Source organism: Aulostomus chinensis, chromosome 7, assembly GCF_037954235.1.
Source record: "Aulostomus chinensis isolate RoL2024-O1b breed Wild chromosome 7, RoL_Achi_v1.0, whole genome shotgun sequence".
NCBI classification, from domain to species: Eukaryota; Metazoa; Chordata; class Actinopteri; order Syngnathiformes; family Aulostomidae; genus Aulostomus; species Aulostomus chinensis.
In genome coordinates, this window is record NC_141326.1 from 24,109,057 (window position 1) to 24,133,499 (window position 24,443).

At 42.4% G+C, this 24,443-nt stretch overlaps 1 long non-coding RNA gene across 1 annotated transcript; it reads right to left on the bottom strand.

Moving 5' to 3' along the window:
- Positions 1 to 11,425: 11,425 nt before the first annotated feature.
- On the bottom strand, positions 11,426 to 20,078 carry LOC147259179 (uncharacterized). The gene is made up of 3 exons (XR_015116840.1): positions 19,888 to 20,078; positions 18,881 to 19,160; positions 11,426 to 11,979 (listed from the first exon to the last, which is right to left on the bottom strand). It is a non-coding gene; the product is annotated as an uncharacterized LOC147259179 (long non-coding RNA).
- Between the last annotated feature and the right edge of the window lie 4,365 nt (positions 20,079 to 24,443).

Below are 24,443 nucleotides of genomic sequence, written 5' to 3' on the forward strand. Positions count from 1 at the left end.
ATGCCTTGCAGATATGGAAGTCTGCATAATGTTGAGGATATAAGTTTTTAGCTCAGGGCACAGACTTGAAAAGAGGCCTCTCCCTTCACAGCCCCCTGGAGCTGCAATGGATAAAAGTCGTCACACGCAGAGGGATTTGAGACATGAAAGCTAGAGAATTTACATGCGCTTCAAATCAGTTTACAACTCCTTTGTCTGCAGAAAAATGGCTTCATATGAAGAAAGTCGAGGGGGATATTCTGCAAATTGAGCAAAAAGCAGCAGAGGATTTGGCAAGGTCAGCCCTGCCTTGGCAGGTCTGGCTGCTATTGCAGGCAGGATGTTCCACAGTGAAGGTTTAGGGTGGCTGTTGTAAACCGAGCGGCCTGTTCATTGCAGGAAAAATAAACTGAGGGCCGGGCCGAAGAAAATCCTGAGTACAGTGGAGTGTGTGTTAGCTGACACATTGTTTCAGAACAGTCTGAAGGGCTGCTTTCCATTGCTTGTACAAGCACACACATACACAAATGCATGAGCACACATTTTTATAGGCCCTCGTTCATTCTTTCTCGCTCTCACATGGGTTCCCAACTCATATCCCTGCAGGACTCCTTTTCCTCTGCACTGCTGTGATAACATTGTGACTGGATATGGAATGGAATAAACCACCCTCCTTTCCTGCTCAGTTTCCAGTCCTCTATCATTCATCCTCCATCCAGTAGCCCCCTCCACACACCCAACCCTCCATCCCTCTCCTGTCCAGATGCCTATTTTTAGCAGCAGCACTGCTATTCTGGAATTTGTTGCTGACTGGCTGCTGCTGGGTGTCTGGGCGGCGATCTCTCCTGGAATGTCTGGCCCACTCTCAAACCACTCCAGAGTCCCAGCGCAGGGCGGACGGCTCAGGGCTCTGATTACAACTTTAAGCCTGCTTGTAGCTGTAATTCGCTCTTCCTCCAGCAGAAACACAAAGCTGGAAAAAGCGTCTAAGTCCTGTAACTTCAGAGTAGTTTAATGTAGAACTGGGCTTTTGTCTGTGTTCAGTTTTATGTGTGCTTTTATTGATCACGTTGTAAAACTCTGCCTTTATAAGAACACTCCTCCTATCTGGAGACAAAAAGACTGTTACCCGCAAGTTAGCTAGTTAAATTCTAGGATAAAGACTTTTTCGTTTTGGTCACTGTCAAAGTGGAGACATGCAGGAAAAGAAAAAGTTGGTGCAAGTTTTGGGAGACAGTAATTGAGTTTAAATACTTTGTCACTTATAAAGCCATATAAAGGATTATTTTTGAGTATTTTTAGTAGTGCGTGTACTTTTTACATAGGCTTAACATAGAAGAACTCCACTTTCAATTCCACTGTAGTTGTAACGAATAACTCCTCAACTAAAACCTGCTCACCAACTTTTTTAAGTTCCCATCAGTGAGTGGGATGTCAATCTATGAACCAAAATGTGCCACATTCTTTATTTTCCTAACTGTTACAACAATCTTTATTGCAAATAGCAAACAGATATACTTTTACAAAAGACTATATGAAAGAAATGGGCAGAGCCAATATGGAAGTGCTTTAGTCTTTCATTCTTACTAATGGCCAGCAGGAGACAAGTCAACTACTCAAGTTGATTTTGAGCGCATGTTGTGAAGAAGACTTGGATTGTACGAGACTACGCTCTGGGTCTGAGAATAAATCTTTGGTCTCTGCTACCTTCAAAAAAGCAAGATTGTATTTTCTTAAGTCTGTATTCACCGAGAAGTCACACTGGTAGAGGAAAACAAGACACATAACGATGTGTGATGGATAAACAATTTATGATATGTGTGTGACATTTCACTTTAAGTACAAACTTCCACTACGTCGTCCCATTCTCCTCTTGTTTGTCGAGATTAGCCAAACATTAAGGATCGGCGCAGTCTTCATTACATGTGCAAAAACAACAGGAGAGTTTCCCGAAAGCTATTTATAGTTTTCCCCTTAGTTGTAAACATGAAAGCAGTTGTGCAATGAGTGGGGGGAAAAAACAGCAAGAGAAAAATTCAAAACTCGCACATTATCTAATCTTTTCTTAACAAGTCAACTCCTGTGATAAGTGAGTGCGAATGTTTCATTTTTGGAATTACCAAGTTACAGAAGTAAAGGCAGAATTCCCCCAGTTCAGATACTAGCAAAGGGCTAGGTGGAGGGGGTTTCAGGAGATGAAAGTACTTCATTTTGATGCGTACCAATGCCTTTAGGGGGAGGGTTGGGGATAGGCATGTGGTGGTTATGGTTAAAGTTAGGGTAAGTATCCAGGAAATGAATGAAAGTCAATTCACTGCTTACATATTTTGGTGTGTTTCTGCATGTGTGTGAGCGCTTGTGTGTGTGGTCCATGAAAAGAAAATAAGCAGCACTAATGGGAAGTTTTTCCTGTCTTGGATCAGGCTTAAGGGGTTTCAAAGCAAAATTGTTTGCAGTGGAGGGAACGCCGTCCAAGCCCACCTGTTGCTCATGATTGCAGAGATCCGCTTGAGCTGGGCCTTGTCGAGAGGCGTAGTGTAGTGTGCCACTCAATGACATCAATGGAGCGGGCAGGTCCATTCATTCCACAGGATTACCCGAGCAGAGACAATTCACTGCGATGCTACAAGTACATTACAGGCATGCCTGAACTGTCTGTCACATTTCTTTATCTACCACCCAAACCCTCTCAGCTATGAGGACAATGCTACTGCTCCAGTAAATCATTGCTTTGTAGACTTTTCCCCTCTGGCAAAAAAAAAAAATAAGAGTGCAGAAGATTTATTTTACACAGGTCTCCATCATTTTTAATGAGATAAAACTCCACCCTTCTAAATGGCAAATAAAGTTCATCCGGTAAGGGCGTGGAACCCCTCAGGCCAAGTGATTAGGGTGTAAAAATAACATGATGGAATTCAGCCAAGTCTGTTAATACACGTATTTATTTACCCTTTGCCTCTTCAGAAGCCAAACGTAGGAAATGCTTGATGGTATGTAACCCTCCGACTGTAAATCAGTTCACTCTGCGTCCTTGAGCATGTGATAAGAATTCCCATCACAAAACATCTTGTTCTTGTTAGCATTATATACACCAGCAAGTATGAAAAGTGAGCAGTCAGCAGTGTGAGCATGGATGCAACTAATTGGCCTTGGCTCCCAATAAGGGGATGTGGGTTTAGCTTCAGTATGGTGGAGCAGAGGCCATGGAGAGTGATGAGTGGAGACGGGGAGGAAGTCCGTCAGACGTCCGTGGCTCAGCCGTCCATCAAACTGGCCAGTCAGGTAATTAAACAGCCTTCGGCGTTCTGTATGAGAGCAGCGTGTCTCCGGAGTGTGAAAGGCCGAGGAGAGGGCTGGGAAATAGAGTCCTGTTCGGCTGAAGCTCAGCTATATACAGCCTGGCTACGCTGGGACACAATCCCATTGCCACAGGGTTTTAGCACTGCTGGTTTTAGCTCATCCTTCAATTTGGTTTTTGTTTCGCATACTTTTTCTTTGACCAACCCCCATCCTCATCTAGTTTAGCCATAGCTTTAAGTAGAAATACAGCAGAGAGAGCTGGATGGAAGGATGTATCCCCCAGCTGGCTTACATTCCTCTGGTTTCCACTTGTGTCTGCTTCTCCTTTTTATGGGTCAGTGTTTCTGTGATTAAAGTTTCTTTTCCTTTTCCCTTCTGCTTTTCCTCTTTCCATTCATAGCAATTTTCCTCTCTGCGTTTTTCGCCTGTCCCTTTTTTTTTTATATATATATATATATATATATATATATATATGAATTTTGACCAGGGAAATTCCCATCAGTCGTTTCCAACCGCCGTTTTACCAACACAATTAAAAAAAGAAACCTCCTCTTTTTTAATGAATGTGAATGCTCAGTTTAGCATCTTCCATGACCGGCCATGGTGGAGCAGCTCATTGTAAATAGCGCTGTGGCAACAACATTACTGTCAAACATTCTCACGCTCTGCCACTTTAACGCCGTCTCCTCACATAGGCTTATCATCCACGCCGACTGACTGGCCATCCTTAAACTGACATTACAGTGATTGATACGGCCGCGGGTGTGGACTCCTTGTCTAGCTTCCTCTTCCTCCGCTGGTTTCCAGAAGCATCTGTTTCACACGGAGGGGGGGTTGATGAGACTCCAAGGGTGAGATGAATGATTTTGGCTGTTCAAAGCAGAGACAAAGCAGTAAATATCAAATCATATCAGGTATATGCTTTGGATGCAGAGACTCGGGTTCCAGATGAGTGCAGCTTTGCAGAAGTTGGATGTAAAAATGACTTAAACTTCATAATTAAACCTTAATTTTTCCTCATCCAGTTCATTCATCTTATTAAGAGAGAGTGTTTCAGATGCATGTTTGAAAAACCAGACAACAAAAACCTGCTCTCGACAGCTAATCAAGCATAAAGTTAATTCAAGCAGGTCAGGTGAGTCCACTTGAATGAATCTATCACCTCCTATCAGCTTTTCACTTACATTCTTTTGCCACAGGCCACTGGTTCGGTTCCCCGTGTTGGCTTCTTGGTTAGTTGGGCGTGTCCTGGTTGCTCTGGTCGATCAGGGTGCTTGTTCAGGGTGGGGTGGCAACTGGACCAGGACAGCTTGGTAGGGTGAAGTGGTGATGTACAACGGGGAAGAAAAATGTTTGGAAGGCAAAAAATAGACAAAGAAAACATGCTTGTCCTAATTGCTTCTTGCATGTGGATATTACTTGTGTGCTACTGGCTGGTTCTTGGCTAAAGCTGCTGTTAGGTTTGCTCATACTTGCAAATATGACATAGAACTGAGCAATTCCACCAAAGTAATTTGCTCAGTCACCAACTTAAGATTCTACAATTTGCAATTGTTTGGAATGAGTGACTAAACTTGGCCTCTCATCACGAGAGCGGTTTGTTTAACTGACCTCTTTCAACCTTCACCGCACTGAGATAGCTTGGTGATAAAACCCATTGACCCCTTCTGCCTTATTCATCCCCATCAGGGTGGTCCATCTACCGTTAAGTCTCTTTAAGAGATAGAGGGGCAAAAAAAAACTTCCCAGGAGTACACAGGGCCTGACATCCACTATCCCATTACAGCCCACCTAAGACACTGCCACACACATAAAACAACGTGAGACACAAGCTAATGAAGTGCAAACCACTCGTCCTCATACTCTTTTTTCTTTCAATCCCCCCTCACCCTGTTTAGGGTTAATTTGCAATGTCACCAGCAAGAGATCCTTTCAGATAAATGAAAACGTGTTTTTATGCCAAGCATGCTTGTGGGAATTGAGACGACCATGAGGAGGTTTTGCGGGTCTTCTCATAATGAGGGAATTAAAAACAGCCTCTGGGGGATGAATATGCACTTCTTGGATTGATTTAAAAAGAGGAGGGGGTGGATGGGTGGGATGGTAGACAGATATCAAGGTCTGCATTGCCTGCCAAGTCAACATTCTTTTAAAAAGGGTCGAGTTTCAAATAAAAGCAACAGCTCTGCAACTTCAGGTGAGTCCCATTTGATGCTCACTTACGGTGACATTCGAATGGGAGTGATATGCTTTTTCTCTCAGGCCAAGATACATATCTCTCTTTGACAGCTGTGTTTTTTGGGGTGAGGTGGGAAGGGAGGGGGTGTCTTGTCTTAACATGGTAGACAGGCTGGTGAGTTGCTCCTGAAAGATTCCCTTTATGAGTAATGGCCATCTGGGCCATTTCTCTGGATGTGTGTGAGCATGTGTATGGTTTTCCTATTTCATTTTTTCCCCCTCTTGTCTTTGTTCTTCCTCCTAAATAGCGGTGAAATGTTGAAGGAAAACAAATGAAAAGATAGCGCTTTGAAAATGGATCCATCCCAGCAGCCCTCTACCACACCCCCCCCCCCTCCTCCTCCTCCTCCTCCTCCATTTCTGGCCCCCTCCTCCCTTCACTTGTGCAGGCTTGACAAAAGAATATACCTCTCTCCATTGCATGCAACAGAGGGTGGGGGGTTGAGGTAGAATGAATAAAGAGAATTGTAAGGGAGGAGAAAAGAATGATGGATACATGAGAGGAGGAGAAAACGATGTAAGGGAGATCAATTCAAGGAGCCTGATGATAAAAAATGTAGCTGGAGAGAAGATAGCAAGAATGATCAGAGAGAAAAGAAATGGGAGAGAGAAAATGAGATGGAAGGAAGTCCTCCACTCAGTAAAGATGAAGAATATTAGGTTGTTCGAAAAATGTCAGAGAAATGTGCGAGGGGAAAAATGGATGGAGGAATAATGAAGGTCAGGATTGGGGTTCAAAAAAACTGAAAACTGTAGAAAAAAAGAGGAGCCAGAGAGAAGGGGAGACTTTTAAATAACAATAAAAGCACAAAAACATTGATTATTTACAAAAATGTGAATTAATGCATCTGAAATTCACATTTTTGTAAAGTTGTAGAAAACCTAAAATATCTGCCATCATGCAGCTGCACAGTGGAGCTTTCATTTGGATTCATGTTACTAGTCACCTGAGAATGTTTGCTCCAAAGATCTGATTGTTTCCATCAACTCCGTAGAGAAATATCTGGTTCTGTAGCTGCTTGAAGCTCAATTTCTTTACAAGCTGATGCTTTTTTGTGTCTGTTTAGTGTTTGGTAGTTAGCATTCAGAGGTTGTTGGCTAAATGCTGCTGTTGTTGTAAATGAAGCAGATTTTATTGGAAAGATATTCGTAGGACAAGGCAAATTTATATTTATGCAGTTGATTCAATGTGTAAGTGGATACACCTCTAAACAGAAAGGCTGATACACTTGTGAGCAGGGTCTACGGGGGGGGGGCTACACTTAAGTTTATGTAGATGACCTCTGCTGGCTGCTGGCCTTCTGTGCCACGGTGCTGATTTTCTTATATTTAAACAATGGTGGCTGAAAAGGAACAAATTAGTTTGTAGTTACATTTACTGTATCGCATGAAGCACAAAGAGGAGGAGATGGTGGGGAAATCAGTGAGTGTGCGTGTGTGGGGGGCATAGGAGGACGTGATTCTATGACTGTTGCAGTCTGCGTCATTCCTTCCTTCCTTTCAGTTCCTTTCGTAAATGTAACTTTTGTTCAGCTTCAAAATTGTCTGCTCCGTTTCAGATTGTTTGAAGTGCACAAAGAAATTCAGTGTCTCAGACGCAAAGGCTCAAAAGTTGTAGCGCTCTTGTGGTTATGGTGTAGGCTTCGAATAGACCTGACACCCAAGCATTAATCAGTGGTTCATTGTTGGCACACAGCCGCTCAAACAAGTGATTTGAATCATTCTGCATTTTGATATTGTTAGGTGCAGCTTTAACAAAGGAGAAAGAACTTGGAGAGAGATTATTTCCATTCTTTGAAACACACTCCTATCACTTTCCTAAATAAGGTATTTCATATGCATCTTTGTGCAGATCCAGCTGTTACCATCCCAAGCAAAACAATTATTTGGTGATTAGCATGGAGCTGCCATAACTTGTTCGTCTGACCACTGAAACCACTGACACCAAGACATTCAGAATCTGACAACATCAAAGACAGTAATATGCACACACACACACACACACACACACACATACACACACACACACACACACACACACACACACACACACACACACCTCCCACACATCTTCTCCAAACACAAATCTTTCATACACTAATGACACGCTAGTGGTGAGCTATGCACTGAGGGTGGGAAAGATTAGTAAACTGACAGACATTCCTGGCAGCTGATGTCAGCGCACTATCACAAAATATGCTCTATATGATGTTACGAACCAAAATATGAACCCCTCGAACAACGTGAGAGCTGATATGTTTGGATGAGGGTGGTCCCAATGGGCTGACCCACGGGTCAAAATCATAACTCCTGAGGTAGAAATTCCTCAGGCTTGGTCCAAAGAGAATCCCACAAAGGTGAGAGGTGGAGTGAGATGCCAGCAGACTCAAAACTAGCCAAATGACTGACCACAAGGGCGCATTCACAGCATTCTATCCCCAGACGGTGACGTCTTGGTGAGTTTACTCAGGACAGATGTCCTCCTCATAACCTGTGTGGCAGCGGGGGGGGGGGCAGTCATTGTTCTTTCCAGGCTAGCTGTGGTGAATCACTCCATATGCATTCCTGAGAAGCTCATCCATCTAAAATCTGCCAGAAGTTTATATAGATGTTGGAGCAGAAAAAAAAAACAACTTTAGACCCTGCTGCTTAACTGGTTTCAAGGTCGAGTCATGTGAACTGTGAATAAAGAGTTCAAGGCATGTAAGATGTAGATGTACTCCAGTCATGAGGAGCAAGAATCACTCTGATTGATTCCAGCCCACTTACAGATATGTCGTTTTGATATGAAGAATCCATGCATCCATCCATCCATCCATTTTCTACTGCTTATCCTGTTCAGGGTCACGGGGGGGGGGGGGGGCTGGAGCCTATCCCAGCAGCCTTTGGGCAAGAGGCGGGGTTCATCCTGGACAGGTCACCAGTCCATCACAGGACCAACACATATAGACAGACAACCATTCACACTCACAGCCACACCTACGGTCAATTTAGAGTATCAATCAGCCTCGTCCCCTCTTGATGTCTTTGGACTGTGGGAGGAAGCTGGAGTACCAGAGAGAACCCACACAGGAACAGGGAGAACATGGAGACTCCACACAGAACGATCCCGTGCTCCAGCCACAGCTTGAACATGGAACCTTCTTGCTGTGAGGTAACAGTGCTAACCACTGCACCACTGTGCTGCCTGATATGAAGAATATTTAGGAATCATTTGCTAAAGTTTTATAATTTTCATCACAGATTTAATAAAAAGAAGCCTTGAATCTGAGACAAGGGAACCAGGGGAACAAATGAATTTGTTTCCGAGTTTTGGAATTTATTCCCGTACACCCTATGATTCACAACCTGAAGTAGTGTAAGTAGTCGTGGTAACAGTGGCAGTAGTGACTTGGTTAGGCTTTATCTTTCCTTTGCAATCAGTGTACATCTTTGCAAACCTACCAACTCAATTACAGGACTTTCTTTTCAATCTGCATTTTGTCCCAGCAGCATTCACAGAGCTTTGACTGAGCTCTGACCAGGTGCACATACAGTACTTAGACATGCTATTTCCATCTTATTCACATCCTGAAATGGCTGTTTTATCTGGAAATATCTCCAAATAAAGCAGCTGCATAAACAGGAAAGGCAATCTGCGTACATGCGATGCTGAATGCCAAGGTTTCCTCCGACACATTTGACTCTCAGCGACAGTTTCCCTCCTGCAGAGAGAAGAGTTTCATCGTGGGGCTTGTTATAGAAAAACGATCTCACTCTAATTAACCTCTGCCTTCTGTGGAGGGAGATGGAAGCTTCATGCAGCACGTGTGACCAAGCACATGCTTCATATCCCCAGTGTAAACTTTTTGCACACACACGCAGCCCTCTGCATTGACACTCTACAAAGTGTTTTGTCTTGATGGTGGTGTGTTGAACTTCCTCTCCTGTACACATGATTTGTCTTTCAGTCAGGCAAGACCGTGGGTGGAGCACCTACTTCTTGTGCAAAGCTAGAAAAGGCTGAAGGGGTTAAAGGGAGCCCACTGACCCACATAAACAAGCACTCTCATTCATGGCCTCTGTTACTCCCTCATTGCTAAAGCCTGACTCACAAACATTCAAACACCACTGAAGTGCCCCCCCGCCTCTTTCCTCCTCAAACCCCACCATCCAACTATTCTTGTCCCACACAATTCACCCTCTCTAGAAAAGTTCTCTCCAGTATCCTCCCACATTTAGAAAGTCAGCATCCCAATGCACTTCATGCATGCAGGATCTTTCTTAGCTGTACATTGACTCCAGTTGAGCACACGCACAAATGCATTCACCCGCACCCAAACCTCACAAACACACTGGGAGAGGGAAAGGTCAACATAACTCTTTGCTCAAGAATGCCAAAGAAGTTTATGTTGCCATTGGAAAAGGGGAGGGTGGAGGCATTCTTTGTGAGCTCAGATGAGCAATTATCCTTTTCAGCACACACACACACACACACACACACACACACACACACACACACACACACACATACAAAAAGGCCTTTTTTCTGGGAACGTGTCTCCCACCGATATTTCTCCTTGCCGCAGGAGTACAGCAACATTTGCACTAAATGGGCAAATGTCGATCTGTCACTTAGTAGGAATGTGTTATTTTTTTACTGTGACTATTTTTATCTCCATTTATTTCCATGGCGCCAAGTAATAACCTCTTGTTTGGATATTAAACAAAAAGTGCAACCAGAAAAGGTTCTTGAGGTATCGGCTTTCCAAAGTTATTGCACTTAACATGCAAGTTAAACGGGCCTATACAGAAAGTGAATATTGCATTTTGGGTCATGAACATAGGTGCTCATTTGGTTTATGGTCTGAATTTACAAAGATGTGGTGACAAAATAAAGTCATGACATCATAAACACAAAGTAATTAGGACATTATAGGCCATGAAGATAGAAAAAAACACATTTCAACTAATAAAGGCATCTGTATGTGTTAAGTAATGATAGCACCCATGTCTGAAGGACTTTACTGCTGAGGGTTTTGGGGTTGTGTAAAGCAAGCCCCTGCTGTGTGACCAAAAAATGCTCATATCTCTCATACAGTATCAGCTTTTAAAAGAGTTGAAATAAACCTCAGGGCTTTAAATAGGTCCAAACCCAGATTGTGCATGTATGGAGATTCACAAATGCAACACATGCGAGCTTGTAGCCACAAACACACACACAGTCTGGCACAACCAACAGATCTTTCCTCTTCTTCTGCTGTTACAGTGTTTATTGACCTGTGATGGCGTCCACAACAACATTCTACAGGCTGGTCTGTTTATGTGGTCCTCATCTGTGGCTGAGTATCAATGGCGGCACATTTTTCCTTCACAATCAGTGTTGTTCTCTCAGTCTCTCCCTCTCTGTTTATCCTGTCCTCTACATGGTCTTCCTGCATTTTGCCAAAGATTAATTGAATTGTTTTCTGGCGTACTCTACTCACAATGTGAATAAATGAGAGGTATGCAAGTGTTTACAGTTCATTTTTCAGTTGGCAACTCAGAGGGACTTGTGTTTTGCTTTGCCTCTGCAATCCCTAGAAAGAAAATAAAAGATGCAAGAACATCTTGGAGCTGTAGAAAGATTTCTTCATAAGATTTCAAAGGAAAACACTTGAGAGTGAATTTGTCAGATATTTGAATTGAATTTTGTCGTGTGAATTTTCTCCCTGCTCTCAGCTGGAGATATTGGCTTCTACGGCTGTTAACATTTTTGAGCAGAATTGTTTCCTAATACAATTTTCACAGTGTACAGTTATCATGTTTGCCAAGGTGGTAATGTTGTCTGTCTGTTCGTCTGACCTTTAGCAGGATTACACAAAAAGTATGAAGTCGTTTCGCCAAATGTGGTTGAGGCCTGTTTCATAGGCCAAGAAAGACCCCATTACTTTGGCTGAGTCTGCGTTTGTGGTGGTACTCAAAGCGTTCTATAAGTTCCCTCTGTAGTTGTAACAGTAGTCTAGCATTTGTGACCACACAAATCTCCATCTAGAATTAAATCAAACTTTATCTAGATAATGCATAAAAATTACCATACGAGGTGTTTAACAAGAAAATGAATCATCCAAAGGATTGAGAGAACGCTAAGCTATCTATTGACATTTATTTTAAGGTGTTAACAGATCAACTCCAGGCTGTTCTTGAGGTGTGGACCACTATTTGCCCCCTCCATGGATTTTGTTGTCTTACAAAAGCCAGCGTCAGAGGACTTGAGTGGTCTCGATGGTTAGTTATGTTTGGACCCAGACGCAGGACAGGAGATCAGTTTAAGGGTTTTTATTATAGACAGATATGTGTTTTGGCAGGGATGAGTTCCCTATGGTGATGAAGGGGGAAACAGAGGTGAAGGCTCCGTAGTCGAGGAATGGATCTTCTGCCGGGGAAGGCAAACTATGAGCTGGGTGGGAGACCTTGTGGAATGGCAGGCACAGGCCGGGAGCACTGGGCACAAGGGTGAAGAGCAGAGGTTAGGGCAGAGGATAAGTTGATGCATGAGCTGATGAAGGTGAAGAGATGACCAACAAGAAGACGCAACAAGTACAAGCGAAAACATAAAGACCAGAGGAAAGAGACTGATGAAGATAAGCTACAAGCTCGTCTAAAGTATTCAGGTGAATGTCCAAATAAAGTTCCAGATATTCAGTTTCCAAGACCACAAACCGGCAAGTAATTTTCTCAAATTTTTTCCCAAAATCCTGGAAATCTCGTGCAGTACTTTGATAAATGAGGCCCGTGATCACAAACACTGATAATTACGTTGTTTTGCCTTTTTGCCTCCTTCTCCCTATCAACTGCCTCTATTTCTCCAATCATGTTTTCAGGATGTTTGGCAGACCCAAGTCAGTGGAGAAATAAAATAGACACAACCCCTCCAGACAGGATGAGAACCTTATTTGCTTTGCAGATAAGGGTTGTGGGTATTTGAGGTGCTTACTGGCATGTTAGCTTGGTTCTGTCTTTCTCCCAGCAGACCCCTGAACCCTCTCTCTATCCACTCCCCCTCTGCTTGCATGCCCTTACTAAGGGTGCACTATATCAAGTTTAAATCATGTAAAAAAATATTATACAAAAACTTTGGAAAAATAGACATACAGCCTGCACCATAGCCTGTAGTACACGTTTGTTTAATTGTAAATTGTCCAAGTTTTCCAGGAACTCTTGCAAAATCCAAGCAGCTATCAGACTTTCGAAATTAATTGTTTACAAAAATGCCACCAGAGATGTTTGGGAGGAAGTTTTAGTTTTCACCATGGTAACAAAATGTCACACAATTCCTGTTTCCACTTGAGAGAGAGCGGAGTTCCATCCAAAAGCCCAGTGATACAGTAGTAGTGGGAAGATTCCGGTTTGTGAAAGACTCCTTGTTTTCGGGAAGCTTCTGGGATGTTTATGATAAGAACACAATGTGTGGGGGGGAAGCTGTTTTCTAAACTATCTAAAAAAGAATGAAGTGGTCCAGTAATTCCAGTTTAAAAAAATGTTGATATCAAACTGGAAGTTATTTCAGATGGATAACTGTCTCAACTGTTAACTTGTGGCAAACAAGTCTTACCACTTTAACTGTTCGTGGAATTTTTGCAAATTTCAAATATTAGATATTTCAACCAATTATTGATTTTCCCATGACAAGATATATCATATAAGGTATCAGTCATATAAGGTGCATCCATTCCAACTGTTTATTTTCTAACTAAATTTTTTAGTCAATCATTTTAAACATATAGCAACTAGTTAACTATTAAATGTTTGTATTGCTTCGATTAAGATATTTAGCAGTTTTTCAGCCTGGCCTGTGTACTTTTAGCAACTCAAAAAGTCACTGGTTTTGATAACTCTTCCAATGGAAGACATTTCAAACCCATTTTATCTCATTAGTTTTCCATTAGTTGAGCTACTTGAGGAACTTTCCATGTGTCTATTGCGGAGTAAGAAGTCGTGTTGGGAATCAAAAATTTGTGACTACCCTGCACATCTCATGACTGCACGCTGATAAATGGAGACGCAAACACGTCAGCTTCACAGTACTGAGGACATAAAATGTGCCTTTAATCTTTGCAAGGCGGAGGGCAAGAATGTGTATTTATCAGTGTGGCGTGTCTACGCCAGCCAAGCAAGACCAGACTGAAGGGTTAAGAGTGAGTGAGAATTACAGGCGTGTGTGATCATTGTAATTATAAAGTTCAGGGTAGCTTCCACTCTATTCATCATCACTTGGAGGTGGTTCACACCTTTTTGCACACAAAGTGATTTAGATAAATGTGCGTGTCACGGGAGCAGGGCTTCTTTTTCTACATTTTGTTACACGTACAGTCCTGGATATGACTGCTTTTGCCTGTGCAGTGAGCATGCATGTTTACCAAAGAGAATCAAAGCTTAAGCAAATGAGCTGTGAATCACGAGTGTGAATTTCTCTCAAAACCTCACATGTTATTAGCACCGGAGCCGGCAGGTGTTTGAGGTCCTCAAATGAGCCGTCATCCTCGCCTCTCCCAAACCTACTGTATGTCCACATATCTGCTGTCTTCTCTCCACAGATACCATAACAAGACTGCCTTGTGAGGTGTTTTTCATTCTCACTCTTCCTGCTTTAATTGCCGTTGGCATCCGCATATCCATCACCTAAAAACACGCAAGTTCTGGATACCTCGATGAATTTGGATGAAAACAAGGCCTTCCAGCATTCCCAAACATCCTGCTCTATTCCAACAGATGCTCATTCCTCCAATCTGTGATTGATCTGTGCGTTGACAGACGAGATGAGCGAGAGATGAAGACACCTGTGAAGGGAGGAGCTGTGGACATCTGTAGCATGACTATCATTGAAGCATCTCAGTTGGTTATCATCGCGGAAATGTTGGTTCTTTTCCCCTTTCCCTGAACAGCATGAAATTATGAAGATGCATTCCTCTGCTCTGTGTGTGTGTGTGTGTGTGTGTGTGGGTATACAATAGATTAAATAGATACATAGATCAAGAGAGACAGAACGCGAGGGGAGCGAGAGGTTTGTGTTCCACTTTCAACCCAAAATGTTACTGTCTCCACTTTATAATGGGGACACTGTGTCCTTGTACAGGGTAAAGAAGTGGGCCAGCAGTATTTCATTAACATCAAAGAGGTGAGTCAGGTGCACGGCAGTTTTAACTTTTGTTGTACAACAAATCAGCAATTAGCCCATTCTTGTGCCTTGGCATCATCCTCCTCTCTGGTTTAATTTAACTTACGTAAGAGTGTCCCCTCACTGCAGCATGACCGCTCTGTTAGGATGCTTTAGTAATAATTATGAGGGTGAAACTGACCTTGTGAATGTTTGTACCCTGTGGTTTTTACATGTTTACTAGAGTGTGTTTATGAGATAACGGCTGTGATCACTGGCTGGATTAAAAATAGATGACGGCAGCAGCTTTTATTTGACTTTCCTGGAGGCGAAGGTGCACTTCCAAGGCAACTTTGAATCAGAGGCTCTATTTGGGTTAGCTTAAAGCGATACTTGACTAAAGTGCAATTTGCTTTTCAATGACTCACTGTTAGCTATCTTGAACTCACTGAGACACACGTCCACATGACTTCTTGGTGACTCCAGAATTAAAAAAAAAACAACCCACATGTAGTTAGCTTGAAGCTAATGGAGACTAACTACCTTCAAAACAAAACTGTCCAAAATATCTGTCAAAATATCTGGTGCCAAGAATTATTGCAGGCGGGGAGAAAACTCCTAATTGTGATTTACTGAAACATAAGTTACACTTTTTTGTCTTAAGTATCACTCTAACATGGCTCCTTTCACAATAATCCCAAATGTACCGGCCGCGGTTTGCCAAACACGCTCCCCACTTGATTCTTTAACTAAAGATGTCTCACCAAAAAACAAAGGTAGGTATCCACATGTTTGCTGGAATCCAGTAGGGCCCATAATCAGCATTTTAAATGTCATACAAGAAGAAACACAGATGTGGTTAATTGTTGTTGGCCGCTATTGCGTATTGAATCACTGTCAAATGGAATGAAACCATTTGTAATTACCTGCGTCTGTTGGTTTGTTACCTCGGCCAAGGAGGTTCTGTTTTCACCCGTGTCTGTTTGTGTGCCTGTCTGGCTGTCAGCAGGATTATGCAAAAACTATTGGGACAAACTTTTTTTAAACTCCTTAAATTTTGGGATTGCTTCATTTAACATTGGAGAACAATGAAAGTTCTTACATCGATGGAGGTCTGTTGACTCTGAGTGCTCCTCTGTCAACAGGATTATACTAAACCCATTCAGTTTGGAGCTATTTTGAATGATGCCTATCTACTTCCACTGTCTGAGCTATCTGCTCTCCCATTGGGCTTCCATACACTAACAGCCCAATGCTGAATTTGAACTTAATTCCAGACACTCTGAATCCTCCACAGACCTGCCTCACAACAGACGTTTTGACTTGACGTCGCGGGAAAAGCACAGGTGTAACTAATAGCATTAATGATGGTTGCATTCCACCCAGGCGTGCCAGTAAGCCATGCCAATGAGCCCGCATGAGCAATATCAGGGCTCTGACATGCAAACTCCCAAATGGAATGCAGAGATTATTACTCTGATTAGTTACACCTGCGTCTGACATGTCAAAAGGTCCACTGTGACATCCAACGTCGTCAATATTTCCTGAAAAGAGGGTAACTAATAAGCAAACCTCTGCGTGTCACAGTCATTATACTCTCCTAATCTGTGTCTGGAATCACTGCCTTGTTTACTCTGGTGCTACTCTGTCTGTAATAGACACTGAGAGTTCTTTTTATGCTGTGCAGCATATTGAACCTCTCCTATTTCAGACACCTGGCCGGTACTTGAATATATATACACATCACCCACGTGCACTCACTCGGCCAAATAAATACATGAACACTGCAACTCAAAATAGTAAATATATGCAGCTGCATGATTAAGTTTGGCTGTACAATGTAAACATGAGCTGCAGATGCATCAAACCCACCCAAACTGCTTCCCTCATATGTCCTTTGATGTATTTTTCATTTGGCTGCCTGACAGTGTGTTATTTATTGAGAGGCATGTATCCATATTATCCACGATGCCAAGCAACATTTGAAATCCAGTGTTTGATTAATTGTGCCTGTTGTTTGAGAGGGCCATGATGTCATTACAGGGCAAGTTTTTCTTCTGACTTCCTTTATTTATATTTTTTTAATTCTTCTTCCAGAAACAATGTCTTTTGGACAATATGGCCTTTGCAAACTTTGTTTTTTTTCTTGATCCTCCTGGTGAGCATTTGCCTTTGCCGTCATTTGTTGTTTGAACCATCAACTTAGCCACTAAATCATCTGTTTTTTTCCAAGACATCTTTGTTTAACCCCTTTTCATCAGCAGAAAAACCAAGGTTCCTCGATCAGAGGCTGTCCTCTGGACACCGGAACATTTCCGTCAACCATATCAATCGGGTCTAAGCAGTCAGTGAAATTCACCCTCCCAGCTGCTGGTGGGTTCCTGGTTACTGCTGGGTCACCACACAGGTGAGAACCTGTAACCTGTCTCATAGCCCTCATATTTCCTGGAATCTCAATGGCATTTTTGTGTAAGGTGGTGCCATCTCTCAGAAAGACGTCTTCTGATTTTGATGTTTGTCTCTTCATACAGCCGTGAGAACAAAAACAGCCATAAACAAGCTGCGAGCTCACACATCAACTTCACCTAAATGGCTGATGCTTGTCACATTATTTGCTGACATCAAACTGCAAGAGAACATGTTTGAACTTGATTGCTGTTCCCACAATTGACTCTCATGCCCTCCCCCCTTTTCTTAATCAGTTACTTCTGTGTCATCCTCTCACCAAAGTTGGAAACAGTGACACTCATTTTGACAAGGGGGGGGTGGGTGGGTGGGGTCCTTGTGTCATCTGCAGTGTGCTCTGAAACTTAAGTAAGCATAAAAGCTTGCCTCAAAAAACACGTTTGTTCATCTTTGTTGGATTTGCGATGTTTTGCTTTATGACATTCGTTAGAGTAGAGTGAGTAGAGTGAGTAGAGTGAAAGTGAACGTGTATGTTTGATGCGTGAGAGTTAAGAACTCTGTTACTATGAGATGCATGTGGGATCATAAGCGTGCAGTAAAATGTCATGTAAACTGCTTTTCTTAATTCAATTTGGGATTTTTTTTTTTTTATACCACCCAAGTTCGCAATTATATAACTGCCACCAGTAAACAGAACGTGCTTTGTGGCAATGAAACAAAACCTGTTGGAGATGAAAGAACCTCTTACTTTGCCTCTCGGATATGTCTCCAGCTCCTCACACAAGCGCGCAGAACATTTTCTCTAACGTTCCGCCAGCAACAGAGATCAATCTTTACCTTTTATTGGTCGTGAAAAGGCCACAGCATGTCTTCATAGTGGAGGTCTATGCAAATAAAAGGCTTTAAGTGGCACCCAAAAACCTTTAAATGTGAAAACATAACCGATTAAAAGATGGTGTGCCATTCATATACCATTATGATGTTACTCATAGTGACTGAGGACACTGCCATTGTCTCACTTACGTTCTGTGCGTTCAATTTAATCACTTTATACTCTTTCAGAAGCTCAATACACTAAACTAGAACATGAAGGTTATGGGTGAATTTAGTGAAGCAGCTCTTATTGCAAATATTATCATAAAAAAAACCCAGATCAAATTGTGACAGTGACACGTGTCATTTTGCTGGGATTGTGCTGCGCTCAAGACCATTTATCCTCTGTTTTTACAGCCAAAACCATAATGACCGATTCAATTAAGTAACCAGTGATGCAAAAAGACACTTTTTATCACGGTAATTGTAAGGTTCAACACAGTACCACAGTGACCAGTGAAAGAAAACGGCTCCTTATGTGGGACATCAAATCCATCAATCTCATTAATAGATCCAAGCTACTGTGTGGGCAGGTTTGACTTGTAACCGATGTGGTCCAATAACATTAGATTCCCACTGGTCAACAATTAATGAGTTCTCGATCCAGTAGGTGGGCCATGTGGAAAATGTTCCTCAATGAACAAGGTATTTCAAAAAGTGCTGCGCGCTAGTTTTCCAACACTGTGAGGGAATTGGAAAGACCCAAAAAAAAATCAAATTTAAAGATGATAAATTACAAATTTACCTCCAACAAAAAGGTTTCTTAATTCTTTCGTCATATGGTTTAAATAGACCCTTTAAATGATTTAATGAGAGATTAGAGTTTATGCTGTTAAGTACAATTATCATGTGTTCAAATGAAGTCACTTCATTATTGAAGGCAGATGTTCATTTAGCTGACACCAATGTGTGTGTGTGTGTGTGTGTGTGTGTGTGTGTGTGTGTTTGTGTGCGTGTGTGTGTACATACACATAACCCACAGCAGGCTGAAATCCAGAAGAAAACCAGCAGTGATCCAGAGTGACTCCAGGCCATCTGTCTCTGCCAGAAGAAATGATAGAGGCAGCAGTGATAAATTATTTCTCTGCTTGTGATCTTCGGGGCAGAATTCTTCCCTTTCCACAAGCATATGTGACCTGTCTTCCTGTTTTTAAGTGCCGCCTTCCCCCTGATGTTTGTGTTATCCCCCTCCAAATGTAGACCTTGTTCTTCTGGGATCCATCGTGCTGCCATCCTTCAGGTGTCTCCACTAGAAGCAGCAGATAAAATGATGTTGGGGCAGAAGTTTGAGAAAGATCGTGCGATGATGTGACACTTAAAGAACGACAAAGAAAAACCAGATGGAAACCACTAGACCTGTAGCCACATTTGCATTGGACTGGCACCAGTCGTAACCTTGGTAACAACAATAAAACAACTAATTTGCTTAAAATGTCAGCAAACACGCAAGAGTTTAACTTTGTGAAATGAGGATTTTTTTTTTCTCCCTCCCAAAATAAACATCTGTTAGATGACTCTGCCAAAGCGCAACCCCACAGTTCTCTTTAAGTATTGGAGTATTATGTGTCTTGCTCGAAGCTAAACCCTGTACACCAAAGATGGCCACCTCCTGCATTACTATACATTAATAGACGGGCGAAGTCAACAGCACGAAGGATGTCACAGGAGAGTCAAAGCTCTATTTACATCATGCTAGAAGCAGCGACCAAGTCTTGTGGACAAAAAAGTTGTTTCATGTTTGCCTTGAGTTGATATCACCTTTGTTACCCTGTTTATCTGTGATTGCTCACTTGAAGCTGGCTCTTCTAAACTTGCTTCGTGAAGCAGACTCTTGCTTTTGTACATCCTTTTACTCTTTTATGTCACTATGGATAAATCATCTGTAATTCATCATTCAAAAGTAGGCATTTTGTAGTTGAGTCAGGTTCTGTGAGTTATTAAATATAGTATAATAAAATAATCCTCCATACTCTCACCCCTCTGTGTCCCTGATGTCCTGGCTCATCCTGTCGTCTTTGATTCGGCTCAAGTGCAGCCTTTGTAGCTTTGATGTGAAGCATGAGCCAGCCCTACTTCCTGCAGATGACACTTTTGATGTAAACTGATGGAACATAGTTCACATGGTTGCTGTCTTCTCCCATCCTCCTCTAACTCCCTCACAGATGGTCCTACACTTCCCCTGCAGCTTCCTCCTTCACGCTGACACCTGTATTTGGCTCCTCTGACAGGTAAATCACAAAAATATGACCTTGCATAGCTTGCACTGAAGTACTCAATCTGATGTACTCCGCCTTGCCCGCATACCCCCAGTCTATGTCTTTCGTCACTAACCTATGACAGCTCAACCTAGCCATCATACCAGTGATGAAATGGTCTGTCCCCACAAACAAGCTGCCTGACTGGGATAATTAATTTAACCGGGAAGGGGGCGGGGGTCAGGCGTAGGCATGACTCTACAGGCAGCCAGAAAAGGCTGTGTTTACATAGGGAGACCAGAAAAACATACATGTGCATTGACAAGTGGGACTTTCATGTGTAGTGATGTTGTGTTAATGGGTAAAACAAGCAGCTCTGTGTGCGAAAAAAGCTGCATGTCGCTGAGCTCCGGCAGCTGTGAGCTTAAACATGAATCTGCACACATGCTAGGCTCATACATAAACACAGACACACACAAACCATATGTCAGTACAAGCTGCTAAATGACAGAAATCCACACAGCGCTGGAGGCAAAAGGTGACACACACTCACACATACACAGCACACGTGTGAACACCTACTTAGGTTGTAAAAAAGGAGAAAAGGTCAGCCGCACACATCGTGGTACCAGGACAGTCCACTTTATCATCTGGGCTGGTCTACAGTTCAATTGATGGCTGTTCAACACGCAGGATGTCTCTTTATGGAGATGGACATAGCAAGGAGATGAACAAGTCTGCGTTCTCCACTGAAGATGCGATGCGAGAGGCTCTATGCGTGCGAAGCCTCCATTCATCATTGTCAGTAGCCTTGTGTTGTCTGGCCGGCCCCCAGAAAGCTCGGGGATGAACCATTGACTCCTGTAAAAGGGGTTTCCACTTAGCCATGGCTCAATAAAAAGGGCCAATGCACTTAGTGTGCTGTTAATTACCCCACTTCAAGTGAAGCAAAACCTCGGTTAACTCAACATAATGGGCCCTGTCACCACTATTTCTGGGTAAAAGATGAGCTTGTTGTCGATACAAGAGGGTTGAAGACATGTATTCAGTTGACGCTGTGTCTCCTGAAAAAAGCGCATCCACAAACTCAGGAATTCATTTTATAATTATCGTATCTTTGAAGAGAAATCTTTTATTCAGCATTCAATATGATTTGGGGAATTTGAGATATCGCATAAATCTTAACATATTGGATCTTTAAATACAAAAGGAGAAAAACTGATTTGAATTCCACTCAAGCACAGCTGAGGCTGATTGGAATCTAAAAAAAAAAGGTCATTTTCACCTGTTTATAGCCTCAGATGAAAAGTCAGGAGATCAAGTAGATGTAATATTAACGCCTGTACCAAATGTTATTACAATCCACCCAATAATCAACGGGACATTTCACTCTGAGCCAAACCTCATGATGGCACTAGTTGAAAGTTAAAGGGCGTCATTGTTCAAGACAGTGTTTTCTTGGGCTGCTTAATCCAGTTGGGAGTATTTTGGGTCTGGAGCAAAGTGACCAGCTGACTGATCCAGCACCACTGCCATGTCTGAAGCCTCATCACTCATGTGGCTAAAAAAAGAAAACTGTTCTAAATGATGTGGAAAGGGACTGCCCTTTCTTTGCATTTGCAGGTCATGTAAACGCTCAAACAAAACCTTGCTGCTGGTGGAAGCTGAGAATATCTGGCCTAGTTCTGAGCTGGACCTCTCTAAAGTGGTACACCACTCAAGGGCAGCTGGTCTCAGTATTTATTGGTCTTTTAAAGACAAATGTGTTTGCATGTGTGTATGAAAGTGTGTTTGCACCCCAGGTAACTTTCTAACAAATACCACTGGTCCAATGTGGAAGCGAGTTGAGGACCTCCTTCCCAGCTTGAATATGAGGTGAAACGACGTAGCAGCTAGCAGGCCAATTCTGGAAAATCCTCGAGTCAAATTCAATTAACGTAAGTGGACCTGATTCAAAATGAGAGTGGGTCTGTTTCAAATTGGACCCGTTTTCAACTCACAAAACACCCATTTTACCCCATGAAATGTAATATGAGCTCAGATGCAGTGCCAGCGAGATTAAGACTTTTACACACAAAGGGGGCTATCAACAAATAATGTTTAGATCTCAACACACTAGAGTCACTGCAGATGGCAAATTATCACTTACTGTCAATGCTCTACTTTCTGGGGCTCAGGATTTCCTGCAGCGCTGTCTTTTTGGATAGTCGATGGAGTTACGTTTCACTTTGAACTCTGCACCAGCACTCTGGTCATCTTCCTGCAGTGACAGAAGCTTTTGGATGTCTTTCTGTCACTGCAGGAAGATCAATAGCCATGACAGTAAAATAGTACCTCTACAGGGCTTAGGAAGCCCAGACAGCCATATGTCACACAGCAGAGCCCAAACTAATATCTGCTTGCTATCATCTGCCCTTTTTCAAAAGAGAGGACAAGAATATTTTCCTACATGCAAACATGTTCTGTATCTCATGTGAGGCCATGTGTCTGATTGAATTTGCCTAATCTTTGAATCAGGAACACATTTAAAAGAATATCTTACCTTTACAGAGAATGAATACGAGAGAGAGAGAGAGGTAAATTACATAATGAGATCAAGTGCCAGAGTGTTTGTGTGACCCAGTTTGACGAGCAGTAAGTAGACACGATTTGAGAACCATTATGCACTTTGACAGGTCCAAATGAGCAGGCCATTTCTCTAATGTGGAACAGGGATGGGGGGCCTCAGATACTTCAAATGTTTCAAATTCACCAAAACAGTGACCTCCCTCAAGAGAACTGTGAAAATAAATCCCCAGTCACACACTTCGACCACAGGAAAGGAGAAAAATGGGCCCTGTCGACATAGCGCACTCGCTCGCTCTCTCACCAGCACGTGAGGCAAAGTGAAAAAGTATGTGGCGCGCTGTTTGCGTTATGTTTTCCTGTGTATTTCATGTTTTTATGCGTGTGTTCTGGATGTCTTTCTTGTAGAATTTCTGTGACTTTGTGTAAAACAGAGTGTTTTTGTGTTCGTGTGTGTGTGTACATGTATGAGTACGCGCGTGAATGTCTGTTTTCTCCATTTTCTACTCTCCTCTTGTCTCTTGTTCTCTGCATCGTCTCCCACTGTCAGTCTGCCCACTAGGCCAGCGTCTCTGGACCTCAGCCATAAGGAGGCCACTTTCTGGCTCCAGTAGTGTGTGCTGAAAAAATCCCTACTTGAACTTGGTAGACCCTCCAGCTTTATGAGAATCAAGATTCTGGCTGTAGTTTACAACAAATATGAAACCCAAAGGTGTAAACATGCAAAATGCAGAGCAGTAAAAGTGGTGATATGGATTTCAATATGAACTTAATCTGAACTGTTTTGATTCTAAACACTCTTTTTGTTCCATCAGCTTTTGATGAGCCCCACATAAAGAAGGACCTATTCCCTCGAGCCCGCCATGTTGCATTTATTCATTTTGACCCTTGTGTCTTTTAGTTTTTTTTGTCAAACATAATGGAACATGTAGACTTGGTGGAAGAATTATCATATTGTCCACTGTTTTTAGTGCCAGATGGGCCTATCAATACCCTTCTCTCAAAACTCTAGACCCCCACTGAACAGCTGACTGCTAACTAGCTTAGCTGCAATGAGTAATAAGTAATGAGGAGGGAAGTAGGGGAAGCCAGCTAAAAAGTCTGTTCGAGCATCTTTTTTAATGCTGAATGCTTTTGCACAGCAGTCTTATTGTTTACACCAGTTGACCAGTGAAACGTGCCAGCTGATGTCATGGCGACGACAGCTACGGACATCACTGTTGAATTTATGAGGAAACAGAGGATTCACAGATGAGGAAAAATCACAACAAGAGCATAGAGTTGGGTCATTACAACAGAGGCTTAAGGAAGAGGTCTAAATTGTATCCAAGGTACAACACTCCATTCAGAAAACTATCGTTTTAAATGTCACTTGCTTGTTGTGTTGCAGATAAATGAGACAAAGCATTCACACATGGGTAGTATGAATCTTTAACATCATGTCATTATTTCAGCATCATTTAATCAGTTAAATACAATTAAATAACAGCAAAGCTTGGAGCAGCAGTCACCCAACCTCATTTCCATCTTAAAAAAGTAGCAGAGGTGAGATATTTTGCAAGTCATAAAACAGAGAAAACATGATTATAATATTATTTTTACAGTCTTAATGTTTGTTTTCTTTTTCATTTAGCTGCCAACGGATATGATTGTGCATGAAAATCCCAGTGGATCAGCAGTTTCTGCATTACTCGCCCGCCTGGCACCAAAAACCACATCACATAAATCCCCTCTCTTCTCCGTTCTACTTCTCAATTTGAACTTCAGCACAT